This window comes from Mus musculus, chromosome 4, assembly GCF_000001635.26.
Source record: "Mus musculus strain C57BL/6J chromosome 4, GRCm38.p6 C57BL/6J".
Lineage (NCBI taxonomy): Eukaryota > Metazoa > Chordata > Mammalia > Rodentia > Muridae > Mus > Mus musculus.
This window is the reverse complement of record NC_000070.6, coordinates 41880569-41900400: the sequence shown is the minus strand read 5'-3', so window position 1 is coordinate 41900400 and position 19832 is coordinate 41880569. Positions and strand designations below refer to the sequence as shown.

General features: G+C 49.2%; 3 pseudogenes across 2 annotated transcripts; all 3 read right to left on the bottom strand.

The window, feature by feature from the left end:
* Positions 1-5001: 5001 nt before the first annotated feature.
* Positions 5002-6953, bottom strand: Gm13302 (annotated as a pseudogene).
* Positions 6954-7237: 284 nt separating this feature from the next.
* Gm29804 (predicted gene, 29804) lies at positions 7238-9958 on the bottom strand (annotated as a pseudogene). Its single transcript, NR_166045.1, has one exon. The product of NR_166045.1 is annotated as a predicted gene, 29804 (transcript).
* A 799-nt stretch (positions 9959-10757) lies between these two features.
* On the bottom strand, positions 10758-13100 carry Gm29801 (predicted gene, 29801; annotated as a pseudogene). The gene has a single exon (NR_166046.1). The product of NR_166046.1 is annotated as a predicted gene, 29801 (transcript).
* Positions 13101-19832: the final 6732 nt, after the last annotated feature.

The following is a 19832-nucleotide window of genomic DNA, read 5'->3' as shown; positions in this document are numbered from 1 at the left end:
CCTCCTGAGGGCTGAGGTTAAAGGAGTATGCCACTATGCCTGGCTGACAGCCCTTGTTGAGGACAATGCCATCATCTACTTGTGACTTTCCCAAAGAGATTTTTCTAAGTGTGTTGTCTTTGCTGTACAGGGTGGTATTTGGGGCTCCTTTTGTGGGGGAAACGGGTACTGTTGGGATGGTTCACAGGGAAGAAGAACTGGTCACAAGGGCTGGGAGAATAGCCACGCCCTTGGAACTGAGGTTTCTAGCAGGCTGAGACACTATGCAGGGCATGGAGTATCCTTGCTAGCAAGAAGGTGGTTTTCCTGGAAAATGGCTGGGGAAAAATAAGAGAAAATATGTCCTAAATCAGAGGACATATACCTTTAATCACAGCGCTCGGATGGCAGAGGCAATTGGATCTCTGTGAGTCTGAGGCCGGCCTGGTCTACAAATTGAGTTCTATGACAGCCAGTGAGACATTGTCTCAAATAAAACAAGACAGATGTCTTAGATTTTTTTTTTTTTTACCTAGATCTTGGCACTAGAAAAATTTAAATTCCCATCTATTTGTCTCCTCTGTGGAGGTGACACAGAAGGTAATGAGTAGCTCTGGTTGTTATCCTTCCTTCCTTCCTTCCTTCCTTCCTTCCTTCCTTCCTTCCTTCCTTCCTCCTTCCCTTCCTTTCCTTCCTTCTTCTTCTTCCTCTCTCTCTCTCTCTCTCTCTCTCTCTCTCTCTCTCTCTCTCTCTCTCTCTCTCTCTTCCTCCCTCCCTCCCTCCCTCCCTCCCTCCCTCCCTCCCTTCCTTCCTTCCTTCCTTCCTTCCTTCTTTCCTTCCTTCCTTCTCTTCCTTTTGAAACAGAGTCTCACAATGTAGGTTGGCCTGGTCTGTTACTCATTATGTAGATCAGGCAGGCTGGCTTCAAACTCAGAGATCCGTCTTTGCCTCCTGAGTGCTAGGACTAAAGGTGTGTAAGCCACATTGGAGCTGTGTTTTATTTTTTGTGTGTATGGATCTGTGTGACGTGGGTGTTCTGGAGCTGGAGTCAGTTCTAGGCAGCCATAAGTCACCCCGAGAGGGGGCAGGGAAGTGAATCCCGGTCCTCTAGGAGAGCTCTCAGTCTCCTCTCTGGTGGTTGATTTTAGTTGCCAACCTGAGTGGGTCTGGAATTAGGAGATAAACCTCTGGTCACACCTGTGAGGGGTATCTAGAATAAGGTCAGCCTCTGAGAATACCTAGGAAGGTTTTTGTTTTCTTTTAAAATTAACTAGTCTCTCTCTCTCTCTCTCTCTCTCTCTCTCTCTCTCTCTCTCTCTCTGTGTGTGTGTGTGTGTGTGTGAAAGAGAGAGAGAGAGAGAGAGAGAGAGAGAGAGTATGCATGCATCTGAGCTTGCATGTGCCATAGCTCTCAATTATGGAGGTCGGAGGACAACTCTGGGGTGACAGTTCTTGCCTTCCATCTCACTGAGGCAAAGGTTTCTGTCTTTACCTCCGTTTTTACTATGGGAATGCCAGGTCTACAGATGCATGCAACTGCACCTGCCTTTTTCTCATGGGTTCTGGGCTTGACCTCAGGCTATCAGGCTTTCAAGACAAATGTTTTCACTCATCAAGCCATTTCTCCAGCCCTGGGATTTTCCTGGCTACAGTGGGTAGACATCACAGAGCCAGGACTACCCACTTGAAGTGGGTAGGCACATCATAGACACAGGACTACCCACTTGAAGTGGGTAGTTCCTTCCAGTAACTGTTCAGCTATAAGAAGGTCAGAGGGACAACATACTTTTACATTGTGCCTGCTTGCCTTGAGTCTTTCTGGTGAGTTTATCTACTTACTCTGTTGCTGCCACTGCCTTTCCTTGCTGATGTCAGAACCCTGATTCTTCTGGCTTCCAACCTTAAGACCAGTGGCTTTCAGGGACTCCGCTAGGCCATCAGTGCCAGACTGACATGCTAAGGTATTCAGCCTTGTGGACAGCAGCTGCCAGGCTCTTAGCTTCTCCAGTGTGAAGACCATCATTGTTGAGTAGCCCGGGTGCTACTGTATAAGCCAGTCTAATAAATATCCTTTTGAATATGTATCTGTTCTATCTGCTTGGCTCCCCTAGAGAACCCTAAAGCAGTAACTTGTCTCTGAGTTTTCTAAAAAAGGAAGATAGCAGGGCTTAGAGCTAGGTATGTAGATGACAGCCATCCTTAATTCGACTCTTTCCCAAATAGGCTGCACTAAGAATCCCCTGGAAAGCGTGTTAAAAATAAACGCATCTGCCATTATCCCAGATCAACTTAAATAGACTCTCAGAACAGAGCCAAGTAATCTGTATTTTTACCCAGGTTGTCCAGGTAATTCCAAGCATTTGACGGGTGACGCTGAAAGAGCCACCTGGGCCGCTTCTGCTCCCATCCCACACTCCAGATGGGCAAAAATCTCGTGGGAAGGAACAAAGGTGACCAGAGGAAATGGTGTCCCAGTTGCCTCTCTGGAGGAAGGTTACTTTCCAGCCTAGCACAGGAAAGAAAGGTGGGGGAGGGGGATGAAGAGTGAAAAGGGGGCTTGTGGATTTGACTTCTAAAATATCTAGGCGCTTCTCTCTCACCTAAGATCCTGCCTTGTCTTTATCTGTGGCTTCCCCTCAGGTCCCATCACTGCCCACATTCCTGGATCCTGGAAACTCTTCCTAGCACAGACCAGGAACCTCTCCTGTCGAACGTGAGCCTGTAGAGATAGAACAGCCTCAAAGAGATGTTGCATCCTGGGGTTGCGGGGTCAGGTGGTCTTCCTGCTTGCTTCTGAGCTTAGAGTCCAAATGAAGGCCCTTGTGGGTAACTGAAGGTTTGATGGGGCTGGAAACCTTGGTGGGAAAAAGCTAGGGAAGGAAATATCTGTCTTGAAAACAAAAGAGATGAATGGGACCTGCCCCTACCTGGTCTGTGACTAGAGACACTGAGGTAGCCTGGGAAGAAGCAAGGCTGGCAGGAAGTTAGATGAGGAACGAATTGTTACTGTTCTCAGGACTCCAGAGACCCACGCCCACCTGGTCTTTTGCTGCCGGCCTCATCCTAGCCCACAGTCCCACCTGAACCCTAACACAAACACGGAGGTCTAGGGGTTTACATCCTAGAACCGCTTTGGGTCCCTGAGCCAGACTGCATGTAAACAGTGCAGAAAGGGCACAGAGACCAATGGGTGTCAGGCTGAGATTTGAGTGTCTGCTTAAGTATTCCAGTCCTTAATGCGAAAGTCCTGACTCCTCAGGAAACCTGGTTACTGTTTGACAGGCCCATGGAGGCTCAGAAGCAGAGGGTTTCTATGCTCGTACCTGGGTGTAAGGAGTGGGGCAGAGAGCGTGACTGATGCTAACGCTAACAACGAGACAGACCAAGTCCCTAGAGCGAGTGAGAGAGGAGCCGTGTGCATTGCTACCTCTCTCAGCCTCACTTCCAGCAGGTCCACTAGCTGTCTGGGGCTGGTACCTGGGGCCATTCTGGGGTAGACATCTTAGGTGCTGCAAGAGTCTGGAAATCCCCGTATTGGAATAGCCACATTCGCTTCTGCTCTGTGCCCGCCTGCTCCTGTCTCCTCGGGGCCTCCAGGGCAGCAGATGCTCCCTCTGAGTTTGGCAGACAAGAGCCAAGGGGAGGGTATGGTGGGAATTTCAGCTCAAGGGTTGAGCTAATCCTGGAAGAGGCTTTGCGGTATGCCAGGACCCATGGGTCTGCATATTCCACCAGGGTCAAAAGGCCTGGGTGTTTTGGTGCTCCTGGGTTCCCGGCCGAGCACTGAGTGAGCCATCCCAGGAATAAGGTACCTCATGGACAAAAGCCGATGGTGGCTGTGCCAGCGAGAGCCACTGAGTCCCTGAAGCTGTGAAAGTCGTATGCCCAGCATAGAGGTGTATGTTACCCAGTGTGCAACTGTTCAGGTTGGGTTTGGAATTAGATGGATGCCCAGAATGGTGTTGATCTGAGATCAGATTAGAATAGGGTTATGGCCAGCACAGGGAAGGATCCTGCTGATGTTAGTGTGGGGTTTTGAACTGGGTTGTGATTCTTGCTGTTAAAGGCTGGCATATGTTGGATTGGTCTTTTGAAGACAGAATGGAGTCGGGCACTGAATTTGGGTTTGAGGTTAGGATCAGCCAAGGAGTTTACATTGTATGTTGGAGGTTGGTTCTGAACTTCTAAGACAATTCAGGGAGGGATATATGGTTATGTGCAATTCTGCTCTGATATGGGGAGAGTCTGCTGGGCTGCTTTCTAGGTTCCCTGTGTGAGGCTGTAAGTCTCTCCAGAGCTATCCAAGCAGGGCAGGTGGCCATCCAGGTCCAAGGGAGAAGGAACACCAAAGCCTTCTGTGCTCATTTGGCCATTCAAGCACCTTGTTGGCATTTACCACACCACCCTTCTCTTTCTGGGAATGAGGCTGGAGTTTGGTTAGGAGTATGGCTGTAAGGCTGGGCTTGCAGTGGGATTGCAGCTAACATTAAAGCTTGCCATAGAGCTATAAAAGGAACCATGCCTGTGCCAGGGCCCCCTTCTGGGGCACCTGGGACTTTGATGGTTCCCTAAGGGTGACTTGGATCAGGCATGTCTGCCTAGTTTGTTGTTCCCTTTTACCTGCTGTGTCAGACTGTAGGGGGTCAGTAGTCTGCAGGCATGGGACCCTGGGTAAACTGAGGCTTTTCATGTGATGCGTGGTAGGTGGGATTCTAAAAGGGTCGAGAACTCACACCTGACTTTGGTAGATCTTAAAAGAGAGTCTGTCCCTGAGAACAGTTTCTGGCATGCACCTATCTTTGCCATAATTAACTTCTGAACATTCTCAAGTATTGGGGTCACTGGTGTTCTGAATTTTTCCCTATAGAACTCAAGAGCAAATCAAAAGCCTTCATATGTGAGGCTAGTGCTCTGCCACTGGGCAAGACCCTCCTTTTGTGGATATTTAAGACCTGACCAAGTTGTTGAGATCAGGATATACACATGAATCCAAGGCTATCCCATTAACGACAGGCAATAGGATAGAAGTTACAAACCAGATTTAAAGGAGGGAGAAGGGTCAGCATGGTGGTATGCCATTAATTCCAGTTCTCTGGAGGTAGAGGCAGGTAGATCTCTTTGAGTTAGAGGTTGACCTGCCTACAGAGTTAGTTCCGAGTCAGCTAGGGCTACATAGTGAGACCCGGGGACTGTGTGGACAGGCATCCTCAAGATGAAAGGTGTGACCCTGTTGTGAGGAGCCCTGGAGTGGTCTGTGCAGGAGCCTCTTCTCCTGCTCTCCATCCTGGCGTGTCTTTTGACTGACCAGGGAAAACCCAAGACCTGCGTCCCCTTCTCCAAGGTCCCCCACGACTTTGGATTTCTCTAGGTTGAACCTTTTCCCTCCAGCTTCCATGTCAACACAGACTTGGGTCTTATCCCTTTGGGATTGCGAGGCCTTGGAGCTCTGCTGGGCAGAACTATGGGGCACTGCTTTGGAAGGAGGAGGCCTTTGCGCCTGACACACATCCTGTACTGCAGAAGCTGGCTGTTTTTTAGGGTGGACCCCTTTTGCATTTGGGGCTGGCAGAGATGGGCATGCGACAGGCTGTTCCTGAAGCAGTGTGCTCTCTGACATGTGTAGACTTCTGAGAAATTCCTGGATGGATTCGCTCTCTAGGTCGGCTGTACCCAGCTCCTTGTATTCTCTCTTTTCCTTTTCAGAAATCCCAAACTGCATTGCTAGGATCTTTTTTTTTTTTTTTCAGGTGGAAATTCAGTTTGGCCAAGATATGTGTGTTTATTGGGTAGGGTCTGCATGGGGGAGGCTGACTCTCTGCAGGCACCTTCTCTGTCCTTCTGTCCGCCTCTGCTCCAGGCTGGAACTCTTCTGCAGTGTCCGCAGACACCCCACTGTCATCCTGAGCGCAGGGCTCAAGTGGGGTTATTTGAGTCAGAGCATTTGATGGGCTTTTGACAGCTTTGGGCATCTTCTCTCTGAGTCTAGGTTGGCTAGTGACTGCTGGGGATGCAGGCCTAGAGAGAGCTACACAGTAAAGGGCAGGCAGGCCTGACAGGAAGGCCAGATACTTATGATGTAAAGTTGTCTCCAGTTTCTTAATGGTTTCCTTAGGCAGGGATTGGGGCTTCTTACAGTGTTCAAAGAGAGTACCAGATAAGGTTTGTGTCTCCTGGTCACTTTTACTTTCTGCCTGTAACTTCCTGCATTGGCCTTGTGGAATCCAAGGGAAGGGAGCCACTGTTGCTAAGCTTCCAGGAATTTTGCATTCCCAAGATTTCCAGACTTGGGCCGGGACCTCGCCCTCCCGGATCTGTTCACATTTGGAATCAACATGGCTTTTCAACATTTCCCTTGTCTTGGCAAACAAGTGTGGCATGGGGATTGTCCCTTTGCCCACTGTGAGTGAGAACATGTTACCAGGCCCATCGGCCTCTGGTTTCCCGGGCTGTGAGATGCTCACATTGGGTAAGCTACTGCTGCCACAGGGCAGGGACTGCGGGTCTGTTGAGGAGAGCAGCATATTCATGGAGCACTGGATCCTCTGGGGCAGCCCCCAGCGGAGGTGAATCAGCTGCTTCTGCAGGTGGAATTCCAGCAGCCTTCCTGCGTGCTCTGGGAAGATGTCCCTGGTGGGATGTAAAAAGGGCTTCCTTGCCAAGGAAGTTTTTACTGTCTTAGCCTCACTGGGTGCTTCACACAGCATTCGGCGCTGGTTTTGGAGGAGGAGAGCTGGCAGGCCCCACTGAAGCTTGCTTAGTTGTTTCTTTAGGAGGTGGCGTTCCAGTGCTTCACACTCAGCCAGGGACAGGAACGGAACAGTAATCTGTGCTCCTTCACGCTCACAGGGAGTCTTGCCATTCAGAGAGGTCGGGGAAGAGGGAAAGGCTGACTTATATGGTGTTTTGGGTAAGAAAAGGCCCGAGAGTACCCCTGAGGGCTGAGCATCTGTGGAGGGCTTGGACATATCCTTTTTCTTGCAGGTACCTTGAGAACTCAAGGATGTAACATCCAAGGACTCACTGTGAAGGGATGGAAAGGTCCCAAACCGTGAAGAATCTTTTTTGATGGTTCTCTGCCGTCACTAATTTCTTTTACTTCTTTTTCATTCCAGCCCTTGACTTTCATAATTAAATTGAGAACATCACAATTTTTCCCTTATCGCTTTACCTTTGGCCCCAAAATATGAGCCAGGCAGAGTTTGGTGAAGGAACTCAAGCCTGATCTTTATCTTTATTGTATAATACACGAGAGACTTCCTTTCTGGTCAAGTGTTTAATTCACATTCTAGGTTGGGGTAAGGAAAACTGACTTGTCTGAAGTAAGTTCAAGTCTCCTTCCCAGGATGAGGGCATTTTTATTTCCTTCATACCTTCTCTTAATAATGTACAGCAGAGACAAAGACGACAGACAACTCATTCGGAGATAGAAAATACATTTTGGGTAGTGCAGTCCCTACCTGTTCATCAAAGAAAATGACAATGCTGTGCTCTTAAAGGGATACAGAGGTTGGGGAGCCTAGAAACTGTCACCATGCAGGGCGGTCTCCAATACCAGAAGAGCATTTCTGAAGTAAACCCTGGGAGCTAGGGTAGGTTTCTGTGGTGAGTGGCATAAGCCAACCTAGGACAGTGCCGAGGGCAATGGCGGGAGTTGCCTAATATTGAGACAGAGCCAAGCTGCTGGGAGCGAGGCCGGAGCTTACTGTCTACAATATGGGGAGCAGTTAATAAGGAGGCCATCACTGACTTCTCAGAGGACGAAAACTGGGCCTTGGGCCCTCTGGAGTCCTCTGGCTTAGTTTTCTTGGTGGGGCTCTTGGCATGAGGCAGACCCCTATCAACATTTTCTTTACTGGTTTTGGCCACCTTTCCAGGTGTAGAGACCGTGGATGGCTCCGTGTGTGCTTTGCTCTTCATCTTGGGGTTAATAGAGTGAAAAAAGAATTTCAGGTTCTGGGACAATGGATTCCTCGCTTTGACTGTCTTCCATGTCCTGCTCAGAGTCTGTCTCCATGAAGACTTCTGGAGGTGGGTCTGGGAACTGGAGCTCAGGGGACTCCCGGGGACTGTGTGGACAGGCATCCTCAAGATGAAAGGTGTGACCCTGTTGTGAGGAGCCCTGGAGTGGTCTGTGCAGGAGCCTCTTCTCCTGCTCTCCATCCTGGCGTGTCTTTTGACTGACCAGGGAAAACCCAAGACCTGCGTCCCCTTCTCCAAGGTCCCCCACAACTTTGGATTTCTCTAGGTTGAACCTTTTCCCTCCAGCTTCCATGTCAACACAGACTTGGGTCTTATCCCTTTGGGATTGCGAGGCCTTGGAGCTCTGCTGGGCAGAACTATGGGGCACTGCTTTGGAAGGAGGAGGCCTTTGCGCCTGACACACATCCTGTACTGCAGAAGCTGGCTGTTTTTTAGGGTGGACCCCTTTTGCATTTGGGGCTGGCAGAGATGGGCATGCGACAGGCTGTTCCTGAAGCAGTGTGCTCTCTGACATGTGTAGACTTCTGAGAAATTCCTGGATGGATTCGCTCTCTAGGTCGGCTGTACCCAGCTCCTTGTATTCTCTCTTTTCCTTTTCAGAAATCCCAAACTGCATTGCTAGGATCTTTTTTTTTTTCAGGTGGAAATTCAGTTTGGCCAAGATATGTGTGTTTATTGGGTAGGGTCTGCATGGGGGAGGCTGACTCTCTGCAGGCACCTTCTCTGTCCTTCTGTCCGCCTCTGCTCCAGGCTGGAACTCTTCTGCAGTGTCCACAGACACCCCACTGTCATCGTGAGCGCAGGGCTCAAGTGGGGTTATTTGAGTCAGAGCATTTGATGGGCTTTTGACAGCTTTGGGCATCTTCTCTCTGAGTCTAGGTTGGCTATTGACTGCTGGGGATGCAGGCCTAGAGAGAGCTACACAGTAAAGGGCAGGCAGGCCTGACAGGAAGGCCAGATACTTATGATGTAAAGTTGTCTCCAGTTTCTTAATGGTTTCCTTAGGCAGGGATTGGGGCTTCTTACAGTGTTCAAAGAGAGTACCAGATAAGGTTTGTGTCTCCTGGTCACTTTTACTGTCTGCCTGTAACTTCCTGCATTGGCCTTGTTGAATATAAGGGAAGGGAGCCACTGTTGCTAAGCTTCCAGGAATTTTGCATTCCCAAGATTTCCAGACTTGGGCCGGGACCTTGCCCTCCCGGATCTGTTCACATTTGGAATCAACATGGCTTTTCAACATTTCCCTTGTCTTGGCAAACAAGTGTGGCATGGGGATTGTCCCTTTGCCCGCTGTGAGTGAGAACATGTCACCAGGCCCATTGGCCTCTGGTTTCCCGGGCTGTGAGATGCTCACATTGGGTAAGCTACTGCTGCCACAGGGCAGGGACTGTGGGTCTGTTGAGGAGAGCAGCATATTCATGGAGCGCTGGATCCTCTGGGGCAGCCCCCAGCGGAGGTGAATCAGCTGCTTCTGCAGGTGGAATTCCAGCAGCCTTCCTGCGTGCTCTGGGAAGATGTCCCTGGTGGGATGTAAAAAGGGCTTCCTTGCCAAGGAAGTTTTTACTGTCTTAGCCTCACTGGGTGCTTCACACAGCATTCGGCGCTGGTTTTGGAGGAGGAGAGCTGGCAGGCCCCACTGAAGCTTGCTTAGTTGTTTCTTTAGGAGGTGGCGTTCCAGTGCTTCACACTCAGCCAGGGACAGGAACGGGACAGTAATCTGTGCTCCTTCACGCTCACAGGGAGTCTTGCCATTCAGAGAGGTCGGGGAAGAGGGAAAGGCTGACTTACATGGTGTTTTGGGTAAGAAAAGGCCCGAGAGTACCCCTGAGGGCTGAGCATCTGTGGAGGGCTTGGACATATCCTTTTTCTTGCAGGTACCTTGAGAACTCAAGGATGTAACATCCAAGGACTCACTGTGAAGGGATGGAAAGGTCCCAAACCGTGAAGAATCTTTTTTGATGGTTCTCTGCCGTCACTAATTTCTTTTACTTCTTTTTCATTCCAGCCCTTGACTTTCATAATTAAATTGAGAACATCACAATTTTTCCCTTATCGCTTTACCTTTGGCCCCAAAATATGAGCCAGGCAGAGTTTGGTGAAGGAACTCAAGCCTGATCTTTATCTTTATTGTATAATACACGAGAGACTTCCTTTCTGGTCAAGTGTTTAATTCACATTCTAGGTTGGGGTAAGGAAAACTGACTTGTCTGAAGTAAGTTCAAGTCTCCTTCCCAGGATGAGGGCATTTTTATTTCCTTCATACCTTCTCTTAATAATGTACAGCAGAGACAAAGACGACAGACAACTCATTCGGAGATAGAAAATACATTTTGGGTAGTGCAGTCCCTACCTGTTCATCAAAGAAAATGACAATGCTGTGCTCTTAAAGGGATACAGAGGTTGGGGAGCCTAGAAACTGTCACCATGCAGGGCGGTCTCCAATACCAGAAGAGCATTTCTGAAGTAAACCCTGGGAGCTAGGGTAGGTTTCTGTGGTGAGTGGCATAAGCCAACCTAGGACAGTGCCGAGGGCAATGGCGGGAGTTGCCTAATATTGAGACAGAGCCAAGCTGCCGGGAGCGAGGCCGGAGCTTACTGTCTACAATATGGGGAGCAGTTAATAAGGAGGCCATCACTGACTTCTCAGAGGACGAAAACTGGGCCTTGGGCCCTCTGGAGTCCTCTGGCTTAGTTTTCTTGGTGGGGCTCTTGGCATGAGGCAGACCCCTATCAACATTTTCTTTACTGGTTTTGGCCACCTTTCCAGGTGTAGAGACCGTGGATGGCTCCGTGTGTGCTTTGCTCTTCATCTTGGGGTTAATAGAGTGAAAAAAGAATTTCAGGTTCTGGGACAATGGATTCCTCGCTTTGACTGTCTTCCATGTCCTGCTCAGAGTCTGTCTCCATGAAGACTTCTGGAGGTGGGTCTGGGAACTGGAGCTCAGGGGACTCCCGGGGACTGTGTGGACAGGCATCCTCAAGATGAAAGGTGTGACCCTGTTGTGAGGAGCCCTGGAGTGGTCTGTGCAGGAGCCTCTTCTCCTGCTCTCCATCCTGGCGTGTCTTTTGACCGACCAGGGAAAACCCAAGACCTGCGTCCCCTTCTCCAAGGTCCCCCACGACTTTGGATTTCTCTACGTTGAACCTTTTCCCTCCAGCTTCCATGTCAACACAGACTTGGGTCTTATCCCTTTGGGATTGCGAGGCCTTGGAGCTCTGCTGGGCAGAACTATGGGGCACTGCTTTGGAAGGAGGAGGCCTTTGCGCCTGACACACATCCTGTACTGCAGAAGCTGGCTGTTTTTTAGGGTGGACCCCTTTTGCATTTGGGGCTGGCAGAGATGGGCATGCGACAGGCTGTTCCTGAAGCAGTGTGCTCTCTGACATGTGTAGACTTCTGAGAAATTCCTGGATGGATTCGCTCTCTAGGTCGGCTGTACCCAGCTCCTTGTATTCTCTCTTTTCCTTTTCAGAAATCCCAAACTGCATTGCTAGGATCTTTTTTTTCAGGTGGAAATTCAGTTTGGCCAAGATATGTGTGTTTATTGGGTAGGGTCTGCATGGGGGAGGCTGACTCTCTGCAGGCACCTTCTCTGTCCTTCTGTCCGCCTCTGCTCCAGGCTGGAACTCTTCTGCAGTGTCCGCAGACACCCCACTGTCATCGTGAGCGCAGGGCTCAAGTGGGGTTATTTGAGTCAGAGCATTTGATGGGCTTTTGACAGCTTTGGGCATCTTCTCTCTGAGTCTAGGTTGGCTAGTGACTGCTGGGGATGCAGGCCTAGAGAGAGCTACACAGTAAAGGGCAGGCAGGCCTGACAGGAAGGCCAGATACTTATGATGTAAAGTTGTCTCCAGTTTCTTAATGGTTTCCTTAGGCAGGGATTGGGGCTTCTTACAGTGTTCAAAGAGAGTACCAGATAAGGTTTGTGTCTCCTGGTCACTTTTACTTTCTGCCTGTAACTTCCTGCATTGGCCTTGTGGAATCCAAGGGAAGGGAGCCACTGTTGCTAAGCTTCCAGGAATTTTGCATTCCCAAGATTTCCAGACTTGGGCCGGGACCTCGCCCTCCCGGATCTGTTCACATTTGGAATCAACATGGCTTTTCAACATTTCCCTTGTCTTGGCAAACAAGTGTGGCATGGGGATTGTCCCTTTGCCCGCTGTGAGTGAGAACATGTCACCAGGCCCATTGGCCTCTGGTTTCCCGGGCTGTGAGATGCTCACATTGGGTAAGCTACTGCTGCCACAGGGCAGGGACTGTGGGTCTGTTGAGGAGAGCAGCATATTCATGGAGCGCTGGATCCTCTGGGGCAGCCCCCAGCGGAGGTGAATCAGCTGCTTCTGCAGGTGGAATTCCAGCAGCCTTCCTGCGTGCTCTGGGAAGATGTCCCTGGTGGGATGTAAAAAGGGCTTCCTTGCCAAGGAAGTTTTTACTGTCTTAGCCTCACTGGGTGCTTCACACAGCATTCAGCGCTGGTTTTGGAGGAGGAGAGCTGGCAGGCCCCACTGAAGCTTGCTGAGTTGTTTCTTTAGGAGGTGGCGTTCCAGTGCTTCACACTCAGCCAGGGACAGGAACAGGACAGTAATCTGTGCTCCTTCACGCTCACAGGGAGTCTTGCCATTCAGAGAGGTCGGGGAAGAGGGAAAGGCTGACTTACATGGTGTTTTGGGTAAGAAAAGGCCTGAGAGTACCCCTGAGGGCTGAGCATCTGTGGAGGGCTTGGACATATCATTTTTCTTGCAGGTACCTTGAGAACTCAAGGAAGTAACATCCAAGGACTCACTGTGAAGGGATGGAAAGGTCCCAAACCGTGAAGAATCTTTTTTGATGGTTCTCTGCCGTCACTAATTTCTTTTACTTCTTTTTCATTCCAGCCCTTGACTTTCATAATTAAATTGAGAACATCACAATTTTTCCCTTATCGCTTTACCTTTGGCCCCAAAATATGAGCCAGGCAGAGTTTGGTGAAGGAACTCAAGCCTGATCTTTATCTTTATTGTATAATACACGAGAGACTTCCTTTCTGGTCAAGTGTTTAATTCACATTCTAGGTTGGGGTAAGGAAAACTGACTTGTCTGAAGTAAGTTCAAGTCTCCTTCCCAGGATGAGGGAATTTTTATTTCCTTCATACCTTCTCTTAATAATGTACAGCAGAGACAAAGACGACAGACAACTCATTCGGAGATAGAAAATACATTTTGGGTAGTGCAGTCCCTACCTGTTCATCAAAGAAAATGACAATGCTGTGCTCTTAAAGGGATACAGAGGTTGGGGAGCCTAGAAACTGTCACCATGCAGGGCGGTCTCCAATACCAGAAGAGCATTTCTGAAGTAAACCCTGGGAGCTAGGGTAGGTTTCTGTGGTGAGTGGCATAAGCCAACCTAGGACAGTGCCGAGGGCAATGGCGGGAGTTGCCTAATATTGAGACAGAGCCAAGCTGCTGGGAGCGAGGCCGGAGCTTACTGTCTACAATATGGGGAGCAGTTAATAAGGAGGCCATCACTGACTTCTCAGAGGACGAAAACTGGGCCTTGGGCCCTCTGGAGTCCTCTGGCTTAGTTTTCTTGATGGGGCTCTTGGCATGAGGCAGACCCCTATCAACATTTTCTTTACTGGTTTTGGCCACCTTTCCAGGTGTAGAGACCGTGGATGGCTCCGTGTGTGCTTTGCTCTTCATCTTGGGGTTAATAGAGTGAAAAAAGAATTTCAGGTTCTGGGACAATGGATTCCTCGCTTTGACTGTCTTCCATGTCCTGCTCAGAGTCTGTCTCCATGAAGACTTCTGGAGGTGGGTCTGGGAACTGGAGCTCAGGGGACTCCCGGGGACTGTGTGGACAGGCATCCTCAAGATGAAAGGTGTGACCCTGTTGTGAGGAGCCCTGGAGTGGTCTGTGCAGGAGCCTCTTCTCCTGCTCTCCATCCTGGCGTGTCTTTTGACCGACCAGGGAAAACCCAAGACCTGCGTCCCCTTCTCCAAGGTCCCCCACGACTTTGGATTTCTCTACGTTGAACCTTTTCCCTCCAGCTTCCATGTCAACACAGACTTGGGTCTTATCCCTTTGGGATTGCGAGGCCTTGGAGCTCTGCTGGGCAGAAATATGGGGCACTGCTTTGGAAGGAGGAGGCCTTTGCGCCTGACACACATCCTGTACTGCAGAAGCTGGCTGTTTTTTAGGGTGGACCCCTTTTGCATTTGGGGCTGGCAGAGATGGGCATGCGACAGGCTGTTCCTGAAGCAGTGTGCTCTCTGACATGTGTAGACTTCTGAGAAATTCCTGGATGGATTCGCTCTCTAGGTCGGCTGTACCCAGCTCCTTGTATTCTCTCTTTTCCTTTTCAGAAATCCCAAACTGCATTGCTAGGATCTTTTTTTTTTTCAGGTGGAAATTCAGTTTGGCCAAGATATGTGTGTTTATTGGGTAGGGTCTGCATGGGGGAGGCTGACTCTCTGCAGGCACCTTCTCTGTCCTTCTGTCCGCCTCTGCTCCAGGCTGGAACTCTTCTGCAGTGTCCACAGACACCCCACTGTCATCGTGAGCGCAGGGCTCAAGTGGGGTTATTTGAGTCAGAGCATTTGATGGGCTTTTGACAGCTTTGGGCATCTTCTCTCTGAGTCTAGGTTGGCTATTGACTGCTGGGGATGCAGGCCTAGAGAGAGCTACACAGTAAAGGGCAGGCAGGCCTGACAGGAAGGCCAGATACTTATGATGTAAAGTTGTCTCCAGTTTCTTAATGGTTTCCTTAGGCAGGGATTGGGGCTTCTTACAGTGTTCAAAGAGAGTACCAGATAAGGTTTGTGTCTCCTGGTCACTTTTACTTTCTGCCTGTAACTTCCTGCATTGGCCTTGTGGAATCCAAGGGAAGGGAGCCACTGTTGCTAAGCTTCCAGGAATTTTGCATTCCCAAGATTTCCAGACTTGGGCCGGGACCTCGCCCTCCCGGATCTGTTCACATTTGGAATCAACATGGCTTTTCAACATTTCCCTTGTCTTGGCAAACAAGTGTGGCATGGGGATTGTCCCTTTGCCCGCTGTGAGTGAGAACATGTCACCAGGCCCATTGGCCTCTGGTTTCCCAGGCTGTGAGATGCTCACATTGGGTAAGCTACTGCTGCCACAGGGCAGGGACTGTGGGTCTGTTGAGGAGAGCAGCATATTCATGGAGCGCTGGATCCTCTGGGGCAGCCCCCAGCGGAGGTGAATCAGCTGCTTCTGCAGGTGGAATTCCAGCAGCCTTCCTGCGTGCTCTGGGAAGATGTCCCTGGTGGGATGTAAAAAGGGCTTCCTTGCCAAGGAAGTTTTTACTGTCTTAGCCTCACTGGGTGCTTCACACAGCATTCAGGGCTGGTTTTGGAGGAGGAGAGCTGGCAGGCCCCACTGAAGCTTGCTTAGTTGTTTCTTTAGGAGGTGGCGTTCCAGTGCTTCACACTCAGCCAGCGACAGGAACGGGACAGTAATCTGTGCTCCTTCACGCTCACAGGGAGTCTTGCCATTCAGAGAGGTCGGGGAAGAGGGAAAGGCTGACTTACATGGTGTTTTGGGTCAGAAAAGGCCCGAGAGTACCCCTGAGGGCTGAGCATCTGTGGAGGGCTTGGACATATCCTTTTTCTTGCAGGTACCTTGAGAACTCAAGGATGTAACATCCAAGGACTCACTGTGAAGGGATGGAAAGGTCCCAAACCGTGAAGAATCTTTTTTGATGGTTCTCTGCCGTCACTAATTTCTTTTACTTCTTTTTCATTCCAGCCCTTGACTTTCATAATTAAATTGAGAACATCACAATTTTTCCCTTATCGCTTTACCTTTGGCCCCAAAATATGAGCCAGGCAGAGTTTGGTGAAGGAACTCAAGCCTGATCTTTATCTTTATTGTATAATACACGAGAGACTTCCTTTCTGGTCAAGTGTTTAATTCACATTCTAGGTTGGGGTAAGGAAAACTGACTTGTCTGAAGTAAGTTCAAGTCTCCTTCCCAGGATGAGGGCATTTTTATTTCCTTCATACCTTCTCTTAATAATGTACAGCAGAGACAAAGACGACAGACAACTCATTCGGAGATAGAAAATACATTTTGGGTAGTGCAGTCCCTACCTGTTCATCAAAGAAAATGACAATGCTGTGCTCTTAAAGGGATACAGAGGTTGGGGAGCCTAGAAACTGTCACCATGCAGGGCGGTCTCCAATACCAGAAGAGCATTTCTGAAGTAAACCCTGGGAGCTAGGGTAGGTTTCTGTGGTGAGTGGCATAAGCCAACCTAGGACAGTGCCGAGGGCAATGGCGGGAGTTGCCTAATATTGAGACAGAGCCAAGCTGCCGGGAGCGAGGCCGGAGCTTACTGTCTACAATATGGGGAGCAGTTAATAAGGAGGCCATCACTGACTTCTCAGAGGACGAAAACTGGGCCTTGGGCCCTCTGGAGTCCTCTGGCTTAGTTTTCTTGGTGGGGCTCTTGGCATGAGGCAGACCCCTATCAACATTTTCTTTACTGGTTTTGGCCACCTTTCCAGGTGTAGAGACCGTGGATGGCTCCGTGTGTGCTTTGCTCTTCATCTTGGGGTTAATAGAGTGAAAAAAGAATTTCAGGTTCTGGGACAATGGATTCCTCGCTTTGACTGTCTTCCATGTCCTGCTCAGAGTCTGTCTCCATGAAGACTTCTGGAGGTGGGTCTGGGAACTGGAGCTCAGGGGACTCCCGGGGACTGTGTGGACAGGCATCCTCAAGATGAAAGGTGTGACCCTGTTGTGAGGAGCCCTGGAGTGGTCTGTGCAGGAGCCTCTTCTCCTGCTCTCCATCCTGGCGTGTCTTTTGACCGACCAGGGAAAACCCAAGACCTGCGTCCCCTTCTCCAAGGTCCCCCACGACTTTGGATTTCTCTAGGTTGAACCTTTTCCCTCCAGCTTCCATGTCAACACAGACTTGGGTCTTATCCCTTTGGGATTGCGAGGCCTTGGAGCTCTGCTGGGCAGAACTATGGGGCACTGCTTTGGAAGGAGGAGGCCTTTGCGCCTGACACACATCCTGTACTGCAGAAGCTGGCTGTTTTTTAGGGTGGACCCCTTTTGCATTTGGGGCTGGCAGAGATGGGCATGCGACAGGCTGTTCCTGAAGCAGTGTGCTCTCTGACATGTGTAGACTTCTGAGAAATTCCTGGATGGATTCGCTCTCTAGGTCGGCTGTACCCAGCTCCTTGTATTCTCTCTTTTCCTTTTCAGAAATCCCAAACTGCATTGCTAGGATCTTTTTTTTTTTCAGGTGGAAATTCAGTTTGGCCAAGATATGTGTGTTTATTGGGTAGGGTCTGCATGGGGGAGGCTGACTCTCTGCAGGCACCTTCTCTGTCCTTCTGTCCGCCTCTGCTCCAGGCTGGAACTCTTCTGCAGTGTCCGCAGACACCCCACTGTCATCGTGAGCGCAGGGCTCAAGTGGGGTTATTTGAGTCAGAGCATTTGATGGGCTTTTGACAGCTTTCGGCATCTTCTCTCTGAGTCTAGGTTGGCTAGTGACTGCTGGGGATGCAGGCCTAGAGAGAGCTACACAGTAAAGGGAGGTGCCACACATAGGGACACACGACTAAGTGAGTTAGAGTTTGAGATTAAGCTTCAGAGGCTGACTAATGAGCTTCGGGAACTAAAAAAGATGTCAGAAGCGGAGAAGAGTAACTCTTCTGTAGTTCACCAGGTGCCGCTGAAAGAGTAGTAAACTCAGTGCTCCAAGGTATGCTAATCATAAAACAGATAGTGACATTCCTCCACCCACCCACTTCCTGAGTTCAAGGAGTATTCATTCAAAGAAAGTCACCCTGACCATTACCGGAAGCTGCAATGCAAATGTGCTATTGTTAGGGGCTCTTAGAAACTGTCTTGAGAGTTAACAATTACCAGGTATTCTTGTGACACACCTGTGACTTTGTACTTCCTTGTGACTCTTATCTGGTATTTTTGGTATTTTCCAACAAAGCCCTTCCCACCTCCTTGAGTTGTGGATTTTTCCTTTAAATACCCCTTTACTTAGCTACTCGGGGCGCCACAGTCCTCTACCCCTGCGTGGTGTATGACCGTGGGCCCGAGAGCGCTCTTGAATAAAAATCCTCTTGCAATTTGCAGCAAGACCGTTTCTCGTTGGTGATTTTGGGGTGTCGCCTCTCCTGAGTCAGAACGTGGGGGAGTCCTCACGTTGTAGGTCTTTCATTTGGTGCGATGGCCGGGAAACGCAACCACCCCTCACACCTGTGAACCGACTTGGAGGTATGGGGATCCCCTCTTGTGTGTGTGCCGGCCGGTGTCTCTGTTTTCTGAAATGAACATTGGAACATGTGCTTGTCATGTTGGGTTGTTTGTGTCTTGTCCTATGTTTCTGAAGCACGGCAAAGTCTGAGTTTGGATCCATCTGAGTTTATTAAATTTGTATCTTGGTTTCAGGGTTACGAGATCGTGGGTTCGAGTCCCACCTCGTGCCTTGGTTTTCGGGTTGCGAGATCGTGGGTTCGAGTCCCACCTCGTGCTTTGGTTTCAGGGTTACGAGATCGTGGGTTCGAGTCCCACCTTGTGCCTTGGTTTTACACCTTGCAGAGTGAGGAACAAGTGTGCTTCTCTGGTTTTGGTCGTCTAGGTAGAAGTGGACGACGGTGTTTGTAGACGATGGGGTGATGGGGTTTTCTGAAATGCGCGTGTCTGTATTTGCAGCTGTCCTTTTGGGCCGTAAGGACCGGAGGACTGTGGTCGGCAGACGTGCTAGGAGGACCACAGGCTGTGGCCCTGGGGGACGCCCTGGGAGGTAAGGAGAGCCAGGGACGCCTGGCCGTCTCCGGATCGGTCAGAGGGACCGAGTTCTGTTGAAGCGGAAGCTTCCCCCTCCAACATCGTCTAATTCTTTTGCCTGCTTGTGGAGGACAAGAAAGGGTCGAGTGTGTCTGGATCTGTTGGTTTCTGTTTTATGTGTTTTTGTGTATGTGTTTAGAGCTATGTGAAAATCTAAAAAAGCAAAGGTAATTCTCATAGGTGCTTTATACCCTGACTAGAGATAGTTTACACCTGAAATGTGAGAGAATGGGATAAAATAAGCAGTATCAATTGGTCTTTGGAGCCCTGCACCTGTAGTTAGGAATCTAGTGTGGCTGGAGAAGCCCTGCTAGGAGCTAATTATAAACGCTGCTCTTATAGGGACCAGCAGCTTCTCAAGTTCTATGGTAAGGGAACAGATGGCTGTTTTTCCTACAAAAATCTCTGTGCTTGTGATTATTGGATTCATCAGGTGACAAGGTGCTCCTCTCTTGAAATTACAGCTAAAAAAAAAAAAAAAAAAAGAATTTTGTTTGGTTTAAATGGACAAATGTATACAGCCATTTCATTTTTGTTTCTAAATAGTTTCAAAAGTATAAATATGTTTTATATGTCTTGATTATAGATTAGTGGCTCATAAGTTATTAGTTATGATTAAAAATTTGTAACATTGGTAACAAAAAGTTGACTTAAAACTGGTAACTCTGGGTTAGAGTAATTTAGAACTACAACATGCAGCATGAGACAACCAATGGGAACAGGTCTCTAAAGATACGCCTGAATTGGGTAATATTCTGTGTAATTCTTATCCTAGAAATCTGATTTATAAAAGATAAGATCTAGGGTAGTGTCTTTTTGAGATATATTGGCGACTACACCTTCTTGTGTTTGTGTGCAGGAACGGACAGCCAAACTTTGTAACAAGTAATGTTTTTAGAGTTCATTTTTAAAGAAAATATTGTTTTCACTGTTAAAATTGGGTTTTGCTTCTCAAAATTGTGGTTGTACTCTCATGTTACAAAAGAAATTGAAGGCTTCTCCCGAACCGGAGCCACCAGCTAAATCGGCTCCTCCAAAATCTATAAAGCCTC